The following is a 24,150-nucleotide window of genomic DNA, read 5'->3' as shown; positions in this document are numbered from 1 at the left end:
TTTCCTTCTCAGGATATTGGCTCATCTGTTCTGGCCTTCTTTGTTGTTGGAATATTTCTAGTTGATCCAGCTTGGATGTTTCTGCTGGATCTCCTTCTTAGAGTGTTGCTAGCAGATCCAGCCTGGTTCTTCCTGGAGGAGCCAACTGGTGTATTCATAGAGGTTCTGGCCATTTTTCAATTTCTGCAAAGATAATAAAAGAAATGTGCAAGTTAACTCCTAGCATAATACAATTGCCTAAGTATAAAGTTTTGTATTGAAGAATTTTCAATCAAACAATTTACAGAAACTTCCTTCTTCTAAAAACATAACATGCATTCTGCTATCATGATGAGTTAACATATTATACACAAGCACATTTGCACATTATTAAGCATTGACAACCAGAACATGTTAACTACTAATATATAAGTTCAAAATGCACACTTTCAGAATATCTCATGTTAATGCAGAGGGATCATTTCAGGCTATCAATCACTTTTTAACAAAATCTGTAATTTCAGTAGAAAACTATTTTATCAGAACAGGACATATCAGTATGCAGACAGAACAACGCATATGCACAAAATTGAACAACCATATTCACAAAAATTTAAATTGATATCCCTAATTTTGTAAGTTTTGAGTGCACACTTTTTCAGAAAAATAGGGTAATGGAGAGGGATATTTACAGATTGTTAATCAAAATTTAACACAGTTATATACTCCAATCATCAATTCAACCTTTTCAAAGAACTTGGTTTATGTTAACTCAGGTTCTGCAGAGATTTGGTTCATATAATGTGCAATGAAATTTCAACTATCCCAAAAAAAAAAATAGATGACATGAAACACTTATTCAGAGTATTGTTCATTTTATTGTTGAATCAATTAATATCAGATAGTTCCCTAAATACCCCATTTGACATTTTTTTATTGCATCCCTAAAAGGAAACTTCATTATGTATTTACTATCAAAGCATCTCAGAGTAACGCAGAGAGCTAGAGCAAATTCATCAATTAAATTCAAGCATTCACTTTCAACAATTATTATTTCAAACTTTTTCACTGAAGTCTTTTTAGGTCAAGGTAGTTTCTACAGCAAATTTATTCATGTAAATGGCACAATGCAGATTCGCATCCTCTAAAAAAAAAATATAGATTACAGTAAAAATCTAATCTCATTATTTTGTAGTTACAATGTTGAATCAAATAACTCAGAACATTCCCAGTTGCCCTCTTTGACATCTTCCCCACAACATTAAAACACATCCCAAAACCCAATCAGAGATTTCAGAAATAAAGATAAATGTACTTGGGATGGAGATGCAGAATCTGTAAACTCGAGTAGGGTGAGAAGAATGTCTTTCTGGGTTGCAATGCAGATAGTTAGGGTTAGAAAGTGAGCAGAGAGAAAAAAGATTTTTAGGTTGAAGAGTGTGTGCGTGTTCACTTTCAACTATATTTATAGCCACGCATGAGCACGTGACTACTCTTAGTAAACAAAGTGAACGTTACAGCATTAAAGATGTTCAGCGTGGTCACTATTTTTAATTAGAGTGAACGTTCCAAAGAGTTGGATTTTTCAAGGGGGCGCGTTATCACTATTGCTGGGCAAAGTGATAACGCACAGCTATGTTGCAACTTTTATTGATAAAAATAACGCACAGAGGTCCAGATTATACTTACCTGTGTGAGGCTGCTTTTTCCAGGGAAAGTGAGCACTCTTGTGATAATGTTCCCCCATCTGCCTCTACGTGATCACTCTCATCAGTGAAAGTGATAGTTCCAGAGGAGTATGTCACCATAATGCTTCTGCGTGATCACTTTTATCAGTAAAAGTGATCGCTCTAGAAGATTACTTCAAAATTCATTCTCTGTGAAACTCATTCCCTACAACATAATGACTCTTTTCATTAGTCCATTTCTTCTAAAACCTCAATTAACTCAATTGTCACTCTCTAATCCATCAAATACACACTCTAAACATTGAATCTCAATTCAAGTATCTCAAATGTACCTCAGAAGACAAATTTAGCAGAATTTTATTGCAGAAATTACAGAAATTTAACTAACATGAACAATGAAAATTCTAAAACAAAATAGGAAGCTTAAAATGGGTTAGAAAGTGGATGTTCCAGCAATTATAATAGTCCTTGTAGACCCTTTCAGCTTATGCTTAACCACATTTTTAAGCTCAAAGTGGAAGTTCCAGCAAACTACCAGTTTCACTGTCAAAGCAATTGCAAAGCAACCAGAACTCAGATCATGAAGAAAAATAAAACTAAAAACCAAAAATTAACAAAATTTAAAGGGAAAGAAGTGTGAGCTGCCTCTCACAAAGCGCTTTTTTAACGTCACTAGCTTGACGTTATTGATCTTTGATTCTAAGAGATGATTTTGTAGATAATGGCTCTTGCTCTATACTTACACATTTCCCCTTTTTCTTATCAACTTGTAGCTTTTCATTTAATTCAGAACATGGTTGAAATAGTAGTGGAGGAACTTCTAGCAACTTGATATACTTATTAATTTTCTTTCCCTCTTTTTCATTGTCTTTATATGTTACTACAGCAAGTATTTCTCTTGTAACAGAATCATCCTTCTGTTTTTCCTGCTTGAAATTCTGCACTCCTTGAAGAAATTGAAACTTCTTGTGTTTAGCTTCATCTATTAGCTCAGGTGCATCTTCAAACAACCGTTTTTTTGTTCCTTTCTCAGGTTGTGTCTTGCTGCTGTCCTTTGGTTCTTTTTTTCTCTCCTTTTCTTGATGTAATTCTTCTTGTAGTTGGTTCACTGCATTATTAACACAGGGAAGAGAGTCTAGTTGCAGAATGCATTCTTTCACTACCTCATCTTGCTCTTCATGAACACTACAATCTGCTGCAATTATTGTGCTTTCCAAGACTGCAATTTCATCATTTTTCTCCAAGGGTGGTAGTATCACAGCATCTATTATATCAATCTTCATGCAGCTCATATCATCACTTGGATGTTTAATGGCTTCAAATACATTGAAAATGACTTTTTTCTCTTGTTGCTTATCTTGAATCTTGTTTTCTTCATATTTTTCTAATGCTCTCTCTTTTTTAGCAGCCTTTGGACTTGAAATTTCTACCTCACTCCTTGTGAAAGCAGCTTGGCATTGCTCTATTGAGTCCATTATGGTATTGCTAGGTAATCTCTCATCATTCCTTTTTAACAATTGTTCTGAAATTTGTCCTATTTGTATCTCCATCTTCTCCATGGATGCTTCTTGATTCTTGAAACTTGACTGAGAAAATTTCATGAATTGGAATAAAGTTTCTTCAAGTTCATTCATTCTTTTTGAAGAAGTTTGTGAAGGTTGCAGTCCTCCTTGAGGTTGAGAATAGGACACTTGAGAATAAGGCTGTGAAGAATGAGGATTAAAGAATGGTGTTGTTGCAACTAACATTTGTTGATTCCAACCATAATATGTCTGACTTATGTTAGCTTGATATTGATATTCATGAGGAAAGGTATATTCAGATCTTTGAAAATTTCCTCCAAAATTGATTTCTTCTTGAAATTCTGGTGCAGCCACATCATATGTTTCATTCAAATCATTTTCACTGTAAAAATCACACACCAAGGGGTTAGTTTGGGAACTCTAGCTTGAAAATTATAAATCAAAGCATTAAGAGTATCTGGTTCATAAGCTTCTGTTCTTGCAACTTGGCTTTGATAAAAATTCTGATACATGATGGTTGCCATCAAACAATAGAGCAACTTATTTTTCTGGTTTTTCCTTGCATACAATAAGAAAGAAAACAAAAGTCTAATCAAATTTTTAACTAGGAAAAATGAAATATGAAATAATGCAAAAAATTACAAAACATAACATGTAACAAATATAGAAATTTATGCAGAAAAATAAAAAAAACAAGATTATGCAGAAAAATGCAAAAGAAAACAGAAAAGCTACAAAACAGAATATGTAGAAAACACAGAAATTTATGCAGAACAAAAATTAAAATTATGCAGAAAAATGAAAAACAAAATTATGCAGAAAATACAGTGTTAATTCTATCAGAATCAGAAATTCATGAATGCAAAAAACATAGAAATTATGCAAAATGAAGTTTACAATTATGCAGAAACATGAAAAATGAGATTATGCAGAAAATGCAAAAGAATGCAAAAACTTTATGCAAAAGATAGCAGAACTTATGCAGAAATCTGCACTAGATGCAGAGAAATTATGCAGAAAAACTTGAAAGCAAAACAACAACAAAAATAAATGCTCAATCTAGTTACTTTTCTACTACTAATGATATTGAAATTCAAAATATCCTGGCAACGGCACCAAAAACTTGTTGTTTGCAATCTAAACACTAGCAAGTGCACTAGGATTGCAGCAAGTAATGAGTAAATTTAAGATCTGAGTATCGTCTCCACAGGGAATTAGGAACTCAATTATCACTTCACAGAAAAATAACCATTTTAGCCATACGAATTTGGGAAGAGAATTGTATCATCTAAAAGCAATAATCAGAGCAATCAAAAGTAAAGAACTTGCAGAAAAACAGAGTATAAGATTTGTGATGAAATGAAATAGCAATGAAGGATAGTTAGGAATTTACTTCACAAGAATATCAATATCAATCCAATTAAATCCTCTGAACATTTAAGCAATTGAATAATTGACAATCAGTTTCACATATACCTAGCCAAAGGTTAATTCCTTAACTCATTGACCCTAACAATCCACTAAACCTCCCTAATCCCTTAGGTGAGATTCAATTTCAGGTTGCATTAAGAATTAGAACTATAAGATTGCAGAATTAGGTCTCCTTATCCCTAAAAAATCCCTAAACTCTGGTTGCCAATTCAAATCGGAGCAAACAATCCAATTCCCATTGGTAAAGATTCCTCTTGATTAATCAAATGAATTTCCATTCAAAGATTGCATGAAAGGCAGAATTAACAACTCAATTAATCCAAGAACTTAAAGTTCAGAAGATAAAGTTGAATCAATACATCAATTCGAGTTCCATAAACCCCTAACTATGGGAAATTAAGCACACATTGCAACAAAAACAGAGAAAGAAGAAGAAGAAGATGAAGAAGAATGCAGAGCAGCCATGGCCACGAGCTCCAATCCGATCCCTCTTCTTGGAGCTTCAAGCTTCGACCCCAATCTTCTCTCCACTCTCTCTCAACGAGAATCTAACTAACAAAACAGAAAATGAGCAAAAGACCCCTAGTTTCGCGCTTCAATCATGTATTTATAGAAACCCCAGTTCTGCGTGTTGTCACTTTTCTTCACAAGAGTAACCACGCAGAAGCTTTATGTAGTGCACGTGTTCACTTTCAAGAGCAAAAGTAACCACGCGCAACTTGCAGAGTTGAAGGCTTCTCTGGAACATTCACTTTAATTCATAAGAGTGGCAACGCAGGAGGTCGAGGGCTGTGCGTGATCACTTTCGTGAGTAATAGTAACCATGCGCAAGCTGTCCTGATACAAGTGCCTTTGGAACGCTCACTTTCGTTGGTGAAAGTGACAACGCGCAGCTCATCAGGAATGAAGTCTCTCTGGAACGTTCACTTTCGTTGGCGAAAGTGATAACGCACACTGGCAATGCTCACTCTTGTAAATAAAAGTGATTACGCACAGGCTCCTCTTCTCATTTAGGCTCTGGAATGATCACTTTCACTAACAATAGTGATCACGCCCAGCCTGCATCCTATAATTCTTGTATTTTGGAGTCCAACATTGCCATTCTTCCTCTTCCTTTCCATTGATAATCTATTTCCATGACTTTTGCTCAGATTATTCCTTCAAAAACAAGATAAATTCCTTAAGAACTAAGCATAAATTCTACAAATGCGAAAATAACTACAAATTGAAATAAAACTTTCAATCATTCTCTTTTTCTGAGTTTTTCTGCTTTCTTCATATATTTTCCTTATTAAATGAGCTAGAATTATGCTAAAATATCAGTAAAAATATGGATTCATCAGTTCACATGTTTATTCATATGTGACACACTGCAGAACACTAAAACAATACAAGATCTGGACACCAAAACATAACAAATTCATAAAATCAACCTTAGGTCAAGGGTAACCGAATTCTCAATGTCAACAATACTCCAGTTAGATCCATTTACAAAAATCAAAGGTTCTACTAAGGAAGGAAGGAAGCAGAGTCGTATGTAATCAAATCAAACATTCAATCATTTTTCATACACTCACCAGAACACTTCCCAGTTCATTAATTCGCTCAAGGAATAAAAGAAAATAAAGAAGAACTCTAGGCATGCACACCAATCATTGATTTAAACAAGATAATCAACCAAACATACACACAATTACGTCACCATAGTCACAGAGCAAGTCATTTTCATGCAGGATGATCAACAAGTTTTAATGGAGTTTCACACACCATTCAAAACTCCACTAGCGCACCCCTCTATGCACTCTCCCCAGCTCATTTATCAATAGGAAGAAAAATTAAAATTTTCTAAACATAGCCAGGAAGTCAAGTAGAGGACATAGAGGCAAGAAATTCGTTAGTTGTAACATGCAATAAGATTTTCATTTTAATCGGCCACCATGCAAGCAAATCGAAGCATACTTTATTCAGCAAATGATTCAAAAATTTGTGCCTTAATCTGTAGGGCTAAACCGAAAAGGAAAATGAGATGGATTCAAGAAAAATAACATGAATTACGGTTTCGTTTAGTAACATCTATCACAACCAGCAACGGAAGCATATTCACATAGGTAACATGGAAATAAGAAATCATCAATGACATGCAATCAACTTTACTCACAATCACACCCATGCATGCATCAAAGCATTATTCAATAGTTAGGTTTGATCAGAACATTGAGGGATAAAGAGACAATTATCATGCAGGTAGTTTTCAATGGCATCCATGAGTGGAGCAAGGAGGAAAAAGCACATGCAACAAACAATAACACTCATTCAAGCACAAACACATGGACCCCTTACCTCAGTTTGATCATACGAAAGAAAGAAAAGATGCGGAAGTTCCTTCTCTGAGACAAGGTCTTGGGTGAAAAGTGTGTGGCCGCTAGCTTGAGGAATAAAAGGTGTCAAGCCTGAATGAGGGCATCGATGAAAGGTCAAGGTGAAAAAAACAAAAACAGCGTTTTAGTTCTTTTTCTTCTCAGCATCCTTCATGAGAAGTGTTTTTCTTTTTTCTTTTTAGAGGGAGAAAAATGATAGCAAAAAGGGTTGAGTTCCTTCATATATAGATATATAGATATATATATATATATATATATATATATGCGTCAGTGAACAGATAGGCCACTGCATTAAATTTTCACCGCTTCACTCCCTTGCAGTAGGTGTTAGCTCTGTTTCAATGATCACGTGTCAATACAAGAATGGCTACCTAACCCTTCATTAAATGTGTCTTTAGTTTCTCTCTTCTTCCACTACAAGTCTTGATGCCCTTTGTACTTTACTAAGACCATTAATGCCATATAAAAATTTCAATCATTTAAATGTTTCTCGAGGATTTAATACAGGGTCCATCCAAAAAAGGATAATAATCGAATGTGGTATTAATTAAGAAACCTGTGGAAGTGGATTGGTCATTGCGCATTGTGCGTCCCCTGAGATATTTAAATGCAAGTGGTTGGTTATAACTATACTTAATTAATAAAGAATAATCATGCTCTCCTCTCTCTCGTGTCTTACTCAAAAGTTAATGTAGTAGGTGAGAGTTATAATGGGTAGAAGTTTTAATAGGATAATGAACAAAGTGTGTAAGGAACATTAATTAGAGGGTAATGGTGTATAGAGAGATGAAAAGACGAAGCCCAGTATACTCTGGAAAGGCAAGGACCAGGTAAAAGTAAAACAACCACTTAATGAAGGTGCCTTCTTTTCGGAGGTGGTTAAAAGTCATTAATACGGTACCTAGGGTGAAGAAAGTGAATTATGGTCTTGTCTCTTGAAATTCTCACGTGTGTTTCTTAGGCACTAGTGGAAAGGGCAATTTTTGAACCATTTTTGAAGATGAAGAGGTTGAGAGGTGCGTGTTCTAAGGGTCAGGCATGCATGCATTATGATTGGTCAAGAAAAAGGTACAATTAATGAGGGCGGCTAGCATTAAAAACCCACTAAGGTTCTATGTCTTCCACTTTCTCTCTCTTCCTAACTCGAGTGTCTCTTTATATTCCCGAAGCCATCACACACTTGTCTCTCTCTCCTAGAGTAATGGCATGGAGATGAAAGGGTTCCATTAAAATGACATTAAATGAGAATAATGGTGCTTAATGGAGGTTTTATTCACGAGTTTCTCTTTCCTCTCTCATCATAACTCGAGTTGGTGGGTCACTAAACATCCTTAATGCCTAGTGTCAAGGTGTTTTGAGCCACAATAATTAAGAAATAAATGAGTTCTAATGGCAAAGCTAGTGGAATATTTAGAGGCAAGGAATCTCAAGAGTCCCAAAGGTAGATAAAAGGGTACACGTGCATAGCACCCACAAAAGACATTAATAAATGCAATTAATAAAGTCTATATTAATGAGGCAACAATGTATTTATGACGCATCAAGTCCAATCTTCTCTTTCCTTGTTAATGTCTTTTCATTTTCCCAAAGCCACTACACTTAATGTTTGCACAACCAACTAGATATGACGTGAAATAAAGAGAAAGGCTTTAATACCCATTAAATGACTAGTTGGACACTAAGGGTTGTCTACAACTTCGACTAACCTCTTGGTTTCACGTGCTAAGCTTCAAATGCATGGCTTAGTGGAATTTAAGAAAGGAAATTAATGTGCCTCTTAGTGGTCTCTAATGCACATTAATGAGATGCCAACTAATTATTAGCCCCCTTAATTAACGGTAGTTAAAGAATCCGACCAGCATAATAACTAGACATAAGGGAGAGTTAATTCCCTTTTCTAAAAACCAACGTGGCATTTGAAGAAGTAAGAGAACGAGTGGAGTCTTAAGAAGGGTAGTTGGAAGGACACGTGGAAAAGGTACAAATAATTTATAACGAATAATCTTTCTCCTCATGCTATACAGAACTCTAAAAGGTGTCAATACAAAAGATCAAAGAGCAGCATGTGATTAAAAAGGCCGAAGAAAGGGTAGGCGAAGAGTTATAGGCCAATTGTGCCCCTTTAAACAAGGTTCAATAGCCAAGGATAGTCAAAATAGACTTTTAGTTTTCACACCCATGTTGCATCTCTAGGTAAACGAAAGATAATAAAAGAAAAGAAACGGAATAACAACATATGCACACATGGAAGGAAAAATATATTGAGTGCAAGTTCACACATATCAAACAAGTAAACTAAACAGAATAATTCTCAGCAGAACAAAAAGTTCAAACGATAAAGTGTAAAGGACTTAAAATTCACTCTAACACATAAGAAACACATAAAATAGCAAGTTGAAAAAGAATATAAGAGTAAAACAAAAGAAAAAGAAAAAAAAATTCTCCTCATTTCTGAAGTAGCGTGTAATTGCAGCCTAAGGTGTAGAAACTAACTAAAATTTTGAGGATGTTACATGCATACACTAGCAGAGACAGAAATGCAAGGGTGAGCTTACAAAAATAAAATAAAATCATATATATAGAGTAAAATATTACTCACAGCAACAACCCCATGCATTCCCAGCCCATCTAATGTACAACATGAAAATAGTTTCCAATTGGCTTCATAGCCTAAGTAATCCAGAAGGAATTAAGCCAGTCCAGGAGCGACCTATTCTGGTATCTGGATCTACATAGCATAGCATAGCATAGCATAACTCAGTATGCTCTATCATTACATGTCTACCCACCTAAATGTGTAACTCAACTTTATAATGATTGAACACTAACTAGCAAGTGTACTACGTAGTTGTAGTAGGTAATAAAATTTGGAATTCATTTGAGTCTGAAGTATCACCCTCAGGGATTAGTTCTATCAATTACCACTACAAAAATCAATAACTAGTTGAGCCAAATGAATATTGGAGATGTTTTGAGCATTTGTAAACAAAAGCAATAAAGTGTAGAAATCAGAAAATAACAACAAAACAGAGTGAAGAATTTAGAAATGAAATCATGTGTGAATGGAGTTAGGATTGATTTCACCTCTTTATCAATTGCAAAACTGAAGTAGATCTGAACTCTAAGTTCCTTAATTGATTGATGATCAATTTCACTTATTTAATCAAAGGATAATCCCTTACCTTAATGATCTTAATATTCAATTAACTACCCTTATTCCTTAGATGTAAATCAATCAAACATTGCATTAAGTATGAGAAATTAAGATATCACAAGATCACAAATTCTTATCCCTAAGATATCCATAACCTTGACATTCAATTCAAATATGAGAAATTAAGTCAACTTCCATTGATGAAAATCCTCTAGGTTCAATTCAATTGAATATCTAATTCGAGAATTGCATTAAGAAAAGAATTAAACATTCAATACAATCAAGATCTTAAAATCCAGATTCACAATCAATTTACAATATCCAAATTAGATCTATCAATCCATAAGAAAAAGAAATCAGAACATGTTGCTAAAAGAAAAAGAAAGAGAAAGAGTAGAGGAAGAGGAGCTGCAGAATTTCTTTATAAATCCAATCCCTAACTTGATTCCTCAAGGTCCAGAGCTTGGAAGTCACCCTCCTCAATCTCCCTCTCTTACTCTCCTAAGGTGTGGAAATGAAAAAATGAGAAAAGATTACAAGTTTCTGGGCTAATCTCTTATTTATAAAATTTTCTGCCTTTCTGGCGTGATCACTAGTTTTCATAAAAGTCACAACGCAGAGGTTCATAGTCTACGCGTGTTCACTTTCGTGAACAGGAGTCATGCGCAGCTTGAACGATCACTTTTGTACGGAAAAGTGATCACGCGCAGCTTGAACGATCACTCTTGTCAGCAACAGTGATCACGCGCAGCTTGCTTTGCTAGAGACTTCTCTGGAACGATCACTTTTGTGAACAAAAGTGATCACATTCACTTTGTTATGTTGGGGAACTCTCTGGATGCTCACTTTTGTGAACAAAAGTGATCACGTCTACTTTGCTATGCTGGGAAACTCTCTGGAATACTCACTCTTGTAAACAAGAGTGGATACAGGTGCTTTGCTTTGCTGGGAAACTCTTTGGAACAATCACTTTTATGAACAAAAGTGATAACGCACAGGTCTTTCTGCAATATTAAGCTTCTGGAACAATAACTTTTGTAAACAAAAGTGATAACGCCCAACTCTTGCTTTACCAAACCTTGTTCCTTGATTCCAATTTTTGCTACTTTCTCTCTTGATCCTCCAACCTTATGATCTCAACTCAGAGTTTGCTGCAAAATCGGTTCTAATTAGTACTTTTTACATAGAAAATTCACAAAATCTAAACAATTAAACTATTTAGAAATAAATTGAACATTCTATTATTTTTATGAGTTTTCCAACTTTCTCCATCATGTTTTTCATATGAAATGTATTAAAAACTAAGGTAAAATACTAGTAAAATCTACATTTATCACCGCCCCAAACTTAGGTTTTTCCTTGTCTTCAAGCAAACCAGAACACACCAAGGGGGATTCAATACATCATCAAAACAACAATTAAAATCTTTTTACATAGACTTTATTTTCAGATTGTACAGAGTTTTTCATTCCACATCATTCTTTCCAAATATCCTTTCAACAAATCATTCATGCATTCAGTCACAATGAAAGTCACACTCAAACAAGTCTTTTTGTGTAGAATCTTACAAATCTGAGCTAATGAACAACAAAGTTACATATAAAATATCAATGAAAGATATCATTACCACTCACAAGAAAGTGTTTCCCTCTCACTCATAAGTGTTTAAGGTGAGTTTTTACCCTCAAGATCATCAATTTTTACCTCACCCTACCATATGCTTGTCCATATTCTCAATCTTCTATGCTTAATACAGTTAATCACACACCAAGAGGACTTTTTTTGGTTATAATAGGGCTAAGGTTAAAGTAAGTATTGAATAAAATGTGAAACAATACAAGCAATTCCAAAAGAAAAGAGACATTTTGAGTGAATGAACTTAAAACTAGCATGGAACTGCATTATTTTTCAATAATTCACTCAATTATGCAGCAAACAAAATTTTTTTAGGTCAACAACAATGTTCATTCATGCAGCAAAATTCCAAATTTTCTTTTCTTGCTTTCATTCACTTTTTTCTTTTCATTCCTTTCATTAATTTTCTTTTTTTTTTTCTCCAACATTTTGTTGTATATCTTTCTTTTGAACTCACAATTTTGCTATTTATTTTTTTCTGTTTGAAACCAAAACATAGATACCTTTTCTATTCTCCACCCCAAACTTAGAACATTGCTTGTCCTCAAGCAAATAAAATCTAGATGCCACCCCAAACTTAGTTTTAAACTCACCCTTGATTAGACTCAATGCCTCGTTTCCTTTGGAAGGTTAAAATGATTTTTCATCAAGGCTTGTAATGAGGGAAAATCAAGGAAGGGATATTAAGCTCAAAGGGTTGAACTAGGACATTCAAGCATAAAGGGAGGTTCATTTACGCTAACTAGGCACAATCAAAGAAGGTCTTCGTCATACATGTGAGAACTGTAAAATTGCATATTCAATCAAGAAACAAAGCAAGTTCTAGAAGGTGCAACAAAATTATGATCAATCACACATGAAGAAATGTATTCTACAAAGCTCAAATTCTTACCATTGGAATAAAGGTGATAATATCAATCAATCATGTTCACAATTCACCTTACAAATCCATATGCACAAATGGTAAGAATCTCTTTATTTTTCAAAATGAAGTGTGACAATCACATGAAGAAGTACACAAGCAGAATATTTACTCAGAATTCAGAAACAGAGAAATCGAAGAAGAATCTGAATTATTCATCACAAAATGGAACGTAATACACAAACAATCATGAACATATACATTTTTTTTTTAATTTTCTTGGTTAGTTTAGCAGGAAATATGATACAATTCAGCACATGAATCAAGAGGTGAACCACTAGGAATTCAATTTATCATGAATTGAAGGCATTCATGTATAAAGATTCCATGAGTTCATCAATCTCCAACAAATTCAGAAAATATGTTCCCTATAATCTGTCACATTCTAAACCAACTGCCAGTTTTAACAATTAATTTCAAACATTATGCACTCAAGAACAACAATGAACATTTCTCTAATTCCCCAACTTAAGAATTCTAAAATTAGAAATGCAAGGTTGGATAGAGATTTACTTGGACTGAAGGTGCAGATACAATGTACAAGTGATGCAATTAAATTGATGCCCAGAAAAATTTGGAAGTAAATGCTCAATGTTAAGGGAAGAAATTTAGAAAGCGGTAGAAAAATGATGATGAAGTATTTATGTGGTTATGCTAAAGCATGTAACTACTCTTGGCAAGAAGAATGGATGTTCTAATAATTATAACAACCCTTGAAGACCCTTTAAGCTTGTGCTTAACCACTTTTTAGGCTCAGAGTGGAAGTTCCAGCAAACTACAATGCCAAAGAAATTGCAAAGCAACCAGAAACTTAGTTCATACAGAAAAATAAAACTAAAAACCAGAAATTAAAAAAAAAAGGGAAAGAAGTGTAAGTTGCCTCTCACAAAGCACTCTTTTAACGTCACTAGCTTGACTCCTATTGATCTTTGGTTCTAAGAAATGATTTTGATGATAACGACTCTTACTTTATCTTTAAACATTTCCCTTTTTTCTCACTAGCTTGCAGCTTTTCATTTAATTCAGAACTTGAGAGAAATAAAAGTGGAGGGACTTTCAGCAATTTGATATATTCATTAAGCTTCTTTCCCTCCTCTTTATCAGCTTGATATGCCACTGCAGCAAAAAATTCTCTTATAATAAAATAATCATTCTTTTCTTCTTTCTTGTTGGTTCTTCCTTCTAGTTTAGTGCAGTTATTGTCCTCTAAATTTTCTTTACTTAAAAGAGTGAATTTCCCTCTTTGCAAGTTGTCTTGAGCTTTTTCTTCAACATTCTTTGTAGCTATCTTCTTCTCCTCATCTTTTAGATTAGAAACCTCTGCTCAACTTCTTAATATGACAGCATGGCATTGCTCCCTTGGATTCACAATAGTATTGCTAGAGAATCTATCCTCATCCCTATGTGCCAACTGCTGTGAAATTTGTTCTATTTGAGTCTCCAATTTTTTCATAGATTCCTCTAGATTTTTGAAGTTGGACTGTGTAACTTCTATAAATTCTAGCAATGTTTCCTCCATTTCATTCATCCTTTCTGACAACGATTTTGAAAATTGTGGTTCTCTTGGAGGTTGAGATGAAGAAGCTTGACAATATGATCATGGAGGCTGAAAATAGGCATAGGACAATGGTGCTGCTGCAATATCACTTTTTCCTGTAGGACTTTGTTGATTCCACTGATAATGCGGTTGACTCCTATTGGCTTGATATTGAAAATCAAAATAGAATGGAGGTTGAGACCTCTGAAAATCATCGAAGTAATTAATATGTTCTTAAGGTTCTGGTGTAAATACATCACATGCTCCATTCATGTGATTTCCTCCACAAAAATCACATATGAAGTAGCTTGTTTCTGCAGCTCCAGCTTGAAAAGTATTGATTTGTTGAGTCAAGGCTGCAAGTTAGTCAGAAAGTAATTGATTTTTCATTTTATTTTGGTTGATCAAAATCTCAAGTGCCTTTGCTTCAAATTCTCCCTTACTTGCAACATGCTGCTCACTAAAATTCTGATATATGTTGGTTGCCATCATGTCAATTAGTTGTTGAGCTTCCTCTACAGTTTTAGTATCCAATGAACCTCCAGCTGCTGCATCTACCATGGTTCTTGTCACAATATTCATCACATTGTAGAAAATTTGGATTTGCATCCACTCTGGAATGCAATGATGAGGACATCTTCTTAGCAAATCCTTATATCTTTCCCATGCATGATGAAGAGATTCACTATCTTGTTGAACAAAAGAGGTGATTTCACTTCACAGCTTGGCAAATTTTGATAGTGGAAAGTACTTAGTTAGAAATTTGTTCACTAAGTCAGCCCAAGTAGTGATGCTTCTTTGTGGTTGAGCTTGAAGCCAATATTTAGCCTTGTCCCTAAGAGAAAATAATCTCAAGCAGATAACATCTTCACTTACACCATTTATATGAATGGTATCACATAGCTACAAAAAATTATAGAGATGCAGATTGGGATCATCTAAAACATTTCTAAAGAATTGATCTTGTTGTATCAATTTTATCAATGCAGCTTTAATCTCAAAATTGTTGGCTTCAATTGTTGGTCTAACAACACTTGAATTATAACTCTGCATAGTTGGAATGGCATAATCTCCCAAGGTCCTTGTCCTGTTGTTTTTAGCCATATTGTTCTCATTTGCTAGTGTTTGGTTCACACTTGGTTCTTCAAAAATGGATGTTATCTTCTGCACTTTCTTTTGCAACTTCCTTGCCTTTGCTTCACTCTTCAATTGCTTAAGAGCCTTGTCTATATCTAGATCAAACAATAGAACATCTTTATTTTTGGTTTTACCTTGTATACAAAAAGAAAGTAAATAAAATATAACGAAGTTAGAAAATTATAGAGAGGTAAAAATGAATTATGCAGAAAATTATTGCAGAACATTACAGAAAAGTATAAGTAAATGCAGAAATAACAATGCATTATGTAGAGAAATTAGATAGTTATGCAGAAAAATGCAAAAGAATTCAACAGAAAATGATGCAGAATTATGCAGAAAACTACAAATAGAGCATGCAGAAAACATAGAACATTATGCAGAAGAATAAAAAATGAAGTTATGTAGAAAATGCAAAAGAATAAAAAAAATTTATGCAGTAAACATAGTGCAGAAATTATGCAGAAAGCTACACAAAATGTAGAAGAAAACATTATGCAGAAAAATTAGAAAGCAATATAACAAAAAGAAATGCTCAATCTAGCTATTTCTCTGTTACTAATGATATTGAAAGTAAATAATCCCCGGCAATGGCACCAAAAACTTGTCACAAAGCTAAGAGAACACTAACTAGCAAGTGTACTAGGTAGTTGTAGCAAGTAATAAAATTTGAAATTCATTTTAGTCCCAAGTATCGTCCTCAGGGATTAGTTCTATCAATTACCACTTCACAAATCAATAACTAGTTGAGCCAAACAAATATTGGAGATTTTTTGAGCATTTGTAAACAAAAGCAATAAAGTGTAGAAATTAGAAAATAACAACAAAACAGAGTGATGAATTTAGAAACGAAATCATGTGTGAATGGAGTTAGGATTGATTTCACCTCTTTATCAATTGCAAAACTAAAGTAGATCTGAACTCTAAGTTCCTTAATTGATTGATGATCTATTTCACTTATTTAATCAAAGGACAATCCCTTGCCTCAATGATCCTAATATTCAATTAACTACCCTAATTCCTTAGATGTAAATCAATCAAACATTGCATTAAGTATGAGAAATTAAGAGATCACAAAATCACGAATTCTTATCTGATGAATTCATATTTTGACTGATATTTTAGCATAATTCTAACACAAATGATAAGAAAAATATATAAAGAAAGCATAAAAACTTAGAAAAAGAGAAGGAATTGAATTTTGTTTACATATGTAGTTATTTTAGCAATTGTGAAATTTTTACTTAGGAATTAAGTTTTTAATCTTGTTTTTATAGGAATAAATTGAGCAAGGATCATATTCATGGAAGTTTGATGACAAGGAAGAGGAAAGAAGCAAGTCTGGACTCCAAAAATTCAAGAATAAGAAATTGTAGACTGGGCGTGATCACTATTGTCAGTGAAAGTGATCACTTCAGACCTCAAAGAAGAAGTGAAGCCTGGGCGTTACCACTTTTATCATTAAAAGTGATAGTTCCAGAGAGGCAAAATATCAGGAAAGCTCTGCGTAACCACTATTGTCATCAAAAGTGATCGTTCCAGAGAGTCTTCAACTTGGCGAGTTGCGCGTAGTCACTTTTATCAACAATAGTGATAACGCGCAACTACCTTGGCTCTGCGTTGTCACTTTTATCATCAAGAGTGATGATAGTTCCAGAGAGCTCTCAATATCAGGAAAATGCACGTAGCCACTATTTCTGGGAAAAGTGTTAACACGCAACCAAAAACTCTCTGCGTAACTACTATTTCTCATAAAAGTGATAACGTGAAAATCTGGGAAATTTTATAAATACCAGAAACGATCCGGAAAGAGGGGATTCTGTTCATTTTCAGTTTTTTTTAGTTAGTTTCTGGTTAGAGGAAGTGAGAGAGAGGAGTGGGGATTCAGATCTTGGAGCTTCACGAAGAGGAATTGGAGTGGAGCAAGCTTCCATGGCGTTTCTGAGTTTCTTCTTCTCTTCTTCTCTTTCATTTTCTTCTTCTGCTGGCATGGCTGTGTAATTCGTTCATAGTTAGGGATTGTAGATCTGAAATGAACATGTTAAATTGATTTGGATCTGAATTTCAAGCTTTGGAATAGATTGAGTGATTGATTCTGAACTTCACGTGGAAATTGAATGGAAATTCGATTAACTAAATTCAGAGGAACCTTTGTCAATGGAAATTGAATCTGTTCTTCAGATCTAAACCAATCACCGAGATTTTAGTTTTCTTAGGGATAAGGAACTTTGATCTTGCAATCTTTTGGTTTCTTACACTTAAAGCAACATTGAATTGAATCAGATCTAGGGAATTAGAATGGTTTAATTGAATGTTAGGTTCACTGAGTTAAGGAATTAACCTCTGAATAGTATAATGTGAAACTGATTGTCATTCTTTCCAATTGCTTGTTAATTCAGAACTTTATTGATTAAGCATTGGAGTTTTGGTGAAGCAATTCCCTAGCTATGGTTTCTCCCTCTGTTATCACATAACTGTGTGTTCATTGTTCTGTTTTCTGCAAGTTCATTTTACTTTTAATTGTTCCAGTTTGCTGTTATTAGATGTTACCACTCTCCTTACAATTTTGAAAAAGCTTAAATGGTTATAATTCTATGAAGTGATACTTGAATCTAAATTCCCTATGGAGACGATATCCTGTTCTTAAAAATTACTCATTACTTGCTGCAATACTAGTGCACTTGCTAGTGTTTAGATTGCTAACAACAAGTTTTTGGCGCCGTTGCCGGGGAATTTTGCATTTCAATATCATTAGTAGTAGAAAAGTAACTAGATTGAGCATTTAATTTGTTGCTTTGCTTTCAAATTGCTTTCTGCATAATTTTACTGCACCTTGTGTAATATTCTGCATAATATTTCTGTCTTTTGCATAGAAATTTTACATCTTTGTTATCTGCATAATTTCAGTTTTCATTGTTCTTCATAGTTGTAATTGTCATTCTGCATATTTGTACATGATTTTACAATTCTGCAACTGCTAGATTTAAGTTTCTATATGCTTTTACTGATAGATTTTGCATGAATTCTGTTGTACATTTCTGAATATCAATTGTGGTCTAATTTTGCTTCAAACTGATTTGTATATGCGTGGTAAAAACAAGAATAAATCAATTCTGGTCTTTGATCCTAACATAGACATAACTTTGAGAAGATTGAGAAAAGAGTCTAGAGCAGAAAAAGCCATAGGGAGTGATAGTGAGTTAGAAGCTGTCCATTCTCCAGAATCTCAGAGTAATTCTAGAGTGAAAAGAACATCTACACCCTTGAGACAACCAAATCCAGCAATAGAAATGGCAGAACAGAACAGATTTAGAACATTAGGGGACTATGCTATTCCTAACATGCAAGGTTTTAACTCTTATATAATTAGGCCAACTATTCAAGCCAACCATTTTGAGATTAAACCTGCCTACTACATTTAGTCCAACAGGATCAGTTTGCTGGAGGAAATTCTGATGATCCTAACCTGCATATTTCAAATTTTCTGCAGCTATGTGACACCATAAGAATGAATGGAGTTAGTGAAGAAGCTATCAGATTAAGACTATTTCCTTTTTCCTTGAGAGATAGAGCAAAATGTTGGTTACAAGCTCAACCACAAGGAAGCATCACAACCTGGACAGAACTTGTGAATAAGTTTTTAACTAAGTACTTCCCTCCATCCAAAGCTGCTAAGTTGAGAGGAGAAATTACATCTTTTGTGCAGCAAGAAGGAGAATCATTGTATGAAGCCTGGGAAAGATACAAAGAACTGCTTAGAAGGTGTCCACATCATTGTATTCCAGATTGGATGCAATTGGAGACTTTTTATAATGGGATGAATGCGGTAACAAGAACAATGGTTGATGCTGCTGCTGGAGGTTCATTAAATACAAAGTCCTTGGAAGAAGCTCAGAGGATTATTGACATGATGGCATCTTCAATGTATCAGAATTCAAACTCAAGGAACCAAGGAAGAAACTCTGGTCATGAAGCTAAAGTTCTAGAAACTTTTCTTGCACAAAATCAGCTACAAAATCAATTGTTTTCAGAACAATTAGCGACCTTAACACAACAAATCAACAATCTGCAAACAGGGAGTATGCCTACCAGTCAGCTAAGTTGTGATTTTTGTGGAGGAAACCATGCAAATGGTGCATGTGAGGCATCCACAAGTGAACCACAAGAGCAAGTGAATTATATGAATAATTTTCAGAGACAACAGCCATCATATCCCCCTGGATTTCAATTTTCAAATAATAGAACTCAGCAGTATTCTAATTGGAATAATCAATATTCTGCTGCAAAGAATTCTAATTCAAATTTGCCTTTTTCTAATGCAGGTCCAGCAACACAACAGCCTTATTTTCAGAGAAATTCGTCCACTCAACCTTAAGGAAATCAGAAATTTTCCAAGCCTATGAATGAGAGGTTGACTGAGATGGAAGAGACTATGCTGCAATTCATGAAGGTGACTCAAACAAGCTTGAGAATGCAAAAGTTGTCAAAGAAAGAACCAAGAGAATCCATGACAAGTTCATTCTGCAAAAGATTTCAGACTTGGCCAACAAGTGTTGTTATTCCAATTCAAGGTTAAAATTGTTCCCAGGGAAATTGAAATCTAGATGGTCTGGACCATTTTTAATAAAGGAACATCTTCCTTTGGAGCAATTCTTATAGAAGATCATAAAACAGGGAGGGAATTCAAGGTCAATGGCCAAAGACTGAAGATCTATCATGGAGAAGAGTTTGCAAGAAACATATCATGCTTGAAATTGGTTCCTCTTGAGTGAGGAACAACTAATGTCAAGCTAGTGACATTAAAGAAGCGCTTTGTGAGAGGCAACTCACATTTCTACCCAGTTTAAGCTTTCTATAGTGTTTTAGAATTTTGCATATTATTGTTCTTAAATTTCTGATATGCTGCAAAAATTCTACACAAATATTGCTGAATCTGAGTTTCTGAGGTGCATTTGGTTGCTTAATCTGAGAATTGATGAGGTGAATGTGTAGTTAAGAGTTTAAGATTCTGCATAATCTGATTTTACCAATTTTTGGAAGTTTCTGCATAATTATGTGAATAGTCACTGAATTTGATTTTCTGAGGCATAATTGAGATACTTGAACTGAGATTCAATGTGAAGAGTGTGTATTTGATGGATTCAAGAGTGAAAATTTAATTAATTGAGGTTTTAGAGGGAATTGATTAATGAGAGGAGTCACTTTATTGCAGAAAAGAAGCTACGCAGAGAATGCAATTTGAGATTTTCTGCTGGAACAATCACTTTTACTGAAAAAGTGATCACGCAGAGACAGATGGGAAATGAACTCTCTGGAACGCTTCCTTTTTCTGTCAGAGTGACTACGCACAGGTAAGTAACTTCTAATATCTTTGCGTTAGTACTTTTATTGAAAAAAAAAGTTATCACTTTGCTGCGCGTTATCACTTTGCTCAGCAATAGTGATAACGCGCGCCTCACCCTGAAAATTCACTCTCTGGAACATTCACTCTACGAATAATAGTGATCACGCTAGGAATTTAATAACATAAAGTCACTTTTATTCTCCAAAGTAGTCACGTGCTTGGGCGTGCCTATAAATATTGCTAAGGGTGAATACGCACATACGTTTTTAATCAAAAATCCCTTCCCTCTCTGAGAGCTCTCCACTTATCAACCTCTTCATTGCGATTAGAAGCTTCTTCTTCCTTGTTCGAATATCATTTCTGCATCTCAACCCAAGGTACACTTCCCTCACTTCTAAAATCTGTGATTGGGGTTTCTGTATTTGTATAACTATTTTGGGGAAGTTGATAAAAAGGGATAACTAAGAATGCTCGAGGCAACAAATCAATTTGAGGATAGAAAATACTGAGATTAGGTTTTGCTGTAATGAGAGTTCTCTAAAAAATTTCAATTCTGCATTGCACTTTTCACATTAACAAATTTCTGCAGAAATTGATTTGACCTAAAAGACTTTAATAACAATGTTCTGATTGAAAGATATTGAATTTGAAAGTCTGAAATTATCTATTGTACTGTGTTCTGCATGTACTGTTTTGGAAAATGTCGAGATGAGTGTTGGGAAACTATTTTGATAGTATTTGCTTCAAGAATGGACAATACTTTGGATCGATCTTTCCCTGTCAACTATAACATTTCTGCTGGGATAATTGAAATTACATTGCATATTATATGAACCACATTTCTGCAGAATCTGAACTGATAGCAACAGAACTTTCTGAAACTGTAGAATTGAAAATTAGAACACATAGCTATGCTGAAATTGAGTTAGACACTAAATTGGGACTATCTGAAATGCATACTTAATTGCAAAATGAATACAACTTGGGAATTTTGGCTGTCAGCACAAAATCAGTTTGGAATTTTGGTCAAGACATGTAATTATCTTTCTGCGTTACCCTGATAATTGATAAGAGTGTGCACTCTGAAATTCTACTGTTAGATTTTGCATGTTTAGAATAAGTTGTGCAATTGGGTGTTGGTACTATTAGCAGACTGTATGATGAGAAGTATTAGAAAAATTTAATTTCTGCAAACTGCTTGATTGAATTTTCTGCAGTATAGGATTATTCTTTGATTCTAAAATTTTAAACTGACAATTACTCCTTCAATGCAGAAAATTTCAAAATGGTTAGGACTTCATTCAACACACCTGTAGGTCCTCCTAAGAAGAAGCAAGCTGCATCTTCTACCACTCCTAAGAAGAGGCAAGCTGCATCTTCTACCACTCCTAAGAAGAAACGAGCTGCATATTCCACAACCCCAACAAGAAGATCCAGCCGAAATCTCCAAGCTGCTGCATCAAAGAGGGCCAGAACTAATGGTGTCTCAAGCTCTTCACCTATTCAGATCTCTGAACCCTCACCTTCTCCCTCACCTCAGACAAGATCATCTGCACCTATATATGAACTTTCACCTTCTCCACCACCTTCAACAAGATCTCCTGCACCTGCACCCTCACCTACACCATCACCCCCACCAAGAACAGCTGTACCTTCAGGATCCTCACCACCAGCCACACATGATCCGAGATTCAGAAGTTTGGCTCATGAAAACTTTTTCAGAGCCAATATTCTAAGAAGAAAAATTGTTCCTGACAGAGCATTCCAAATAGCTAGGAACAACTACCCTAAATTCAAAGAGGAAATCAAGAAAAGAGGCTGGGAATTCCTCTGTGCAACAGCTGGCCTGGGTTGGAGGGAAATAACTCAGGAATTCTATGCCAATGCCATGAGGTTTAAAGGGAAAGGAACCCCTAAGTTCAGCTCTATGGTCAAGGGCATGAGAATTGACTTCTCACCAGCAAATATCAACAGGGTGCTGGAAATTAATTCTGCACAACATGCTGCACAGCTGGACTTCAAAACGTTTAAAGGAAAGTCCAGATATTGATTTTGTGCAAATTCTGGAAAGGATTGGAAAACCAGGCACCACATGGGAGCTCAACCAATCTAAGAAGCCAAAGCATATTGTCACCAAGAATCTTCTGCCCTTTGCCAAAGTATGGAGCATGTTTATTTTAAATTCGTTCATGCCTGTCAAACATAGCTCCACACTAGCTGTGAAGAGGGCTGCTCTACTTTTTGCCATAGTCTCCAACATCTACATAGATGTGGAGAGGTAATAAGCGACTGTATCTTGGGAATACTGAAGACAAAAAGGGATTCATTAGCCTTTCCTTCAGTAATTACACTACTTTGTGAAGACGCAGGAGTAGAGTTTGGTGATTATCAAGAGAAAATCAGAGCTGCACCATCCATTTCTGTAGCTCTGATCAAAGAGATTTATGCAACTGTTTCCTACACTTCTGCAGCCCCAATTCCTTCACAATTCAAGAAAGAGAAACCAATGATGATGAAGGACACTCTGAAGCAGCTAGCTGAAGGGCAGAATCAACTTGCTGAAAGGCAGACTGAGCTACATAATAGCCTCAAAGCTGGAGTCATGTTAATGGAATGTATTATGTTGAATATTGGTCAGAAATTGGGAAGGACCAAAGAAGAAATGTATCATACTCCAGACATAGCAGAGAATGCCCAGTGCCTTCGTTCTTCTGTTTTCAAGAATATGCCAATATACAGAACCCACTTTCCTCAGCCACCATTTGAAGAGGTAGTGGAAGAAGAAGAAGGTTCTAAAGAGGAAAGCTCAGAGGAAGAAGATGCAGCAGAAGATTAGTCTAGGAATTTAAATTCTGTTATTAGATTTTTGTAAATTTCTGGTAGTTTAAACTTTTTGGGTTGTAATCACTAATTGGTACAATTTGGTTTAATTTTCACTTACCTATTTTGCAACTATATTAGCTTCTTAACTAAATACCTTTATCTTGCTGCGAGTTAATGGAATTCTGGTGTTTTGTGCAGAGAATATCACACACAACACTCACACACATTGGATGGTGACTCTTGCATAACCTGCCATGAAAGGGGGGTTTCAATCTCTACCTCTTATTCATGTGTAGCCTCACATTACACTGAATTGTTGTTGAAAAATACCAAAATACTAGAATAGATAATAAACTGCTGGCTGTGAATTCTGTGTGAAAATTTTCTTTAAGTTGTTTTTCCCATTCTCAAAATGAGATCACACTTGTATTTTCAAAAATGAGGCAGTTGCCACTAGGTGCATATATTTCTGAAAAGTGCATTGTGTTTTCATTAATCCACATGATCACTTATAAATGCCTAGTGAGACTTGAGCTACCTACTTCCTTCCTTGTGTGATTAATCAGATTTTACTGCATTCTCTAGAACTTGCCCTTGTT

The 24,150-nt window shown here is 34.9% G+C and overlaps 2 non-coding genes across 2 annotated transcripts; one reads left to right on the top strand and one right to left on the bottom strand.

Moving 5' to 3' along the window:
* The first annotated feature begins 14,866 nt into the window (after positions 1 to 14,866).
* Positions 14,867 to 14,973, top strand: LOC113848576. Its single transcript, XR_003501840.1, has one exon. It is a non-coding gene; the product is annotated as a small nucleolar RNA R71 (small nucleolar RNA).
* A 4,084-nt stretch (positions 14,974 to 19,057) lies between these two features.
* Positions 19,058 to 19,164, bottom strand: LOC113848609. Its single transcript, XR_003501873.1, has one exon. It is a non-coding gene; the product is annotated as a small nucleolar RNA R71 (small nucleolar RNA).
* Between the last annotated feature and the right edge of the window lie 4,986 nt (positions 19,165 to 24,150).

This window comes from Abrus precatorius, unplaced genomic scaffold (genome assembly GCF_003935025.1).
Source record: "Abrus precatorius isolate BTA unplaced genomic scaffold, Abrus_2018 Scaffold8, whole genome shotgun sequence".
NCBI classification, from domain to species: domain Eukaryota; kingdom Viridiplantae; phylum Streptophyta; class Magnoliopsida; order Fabales; family Fabaceae; genus Abrus; species Abrus precatorius.
The sequence above is the reverse complement of the archived record's forward strand: the minus strand, read 5'-3'. Positions and strand labels throughout refer to the sequence as shown.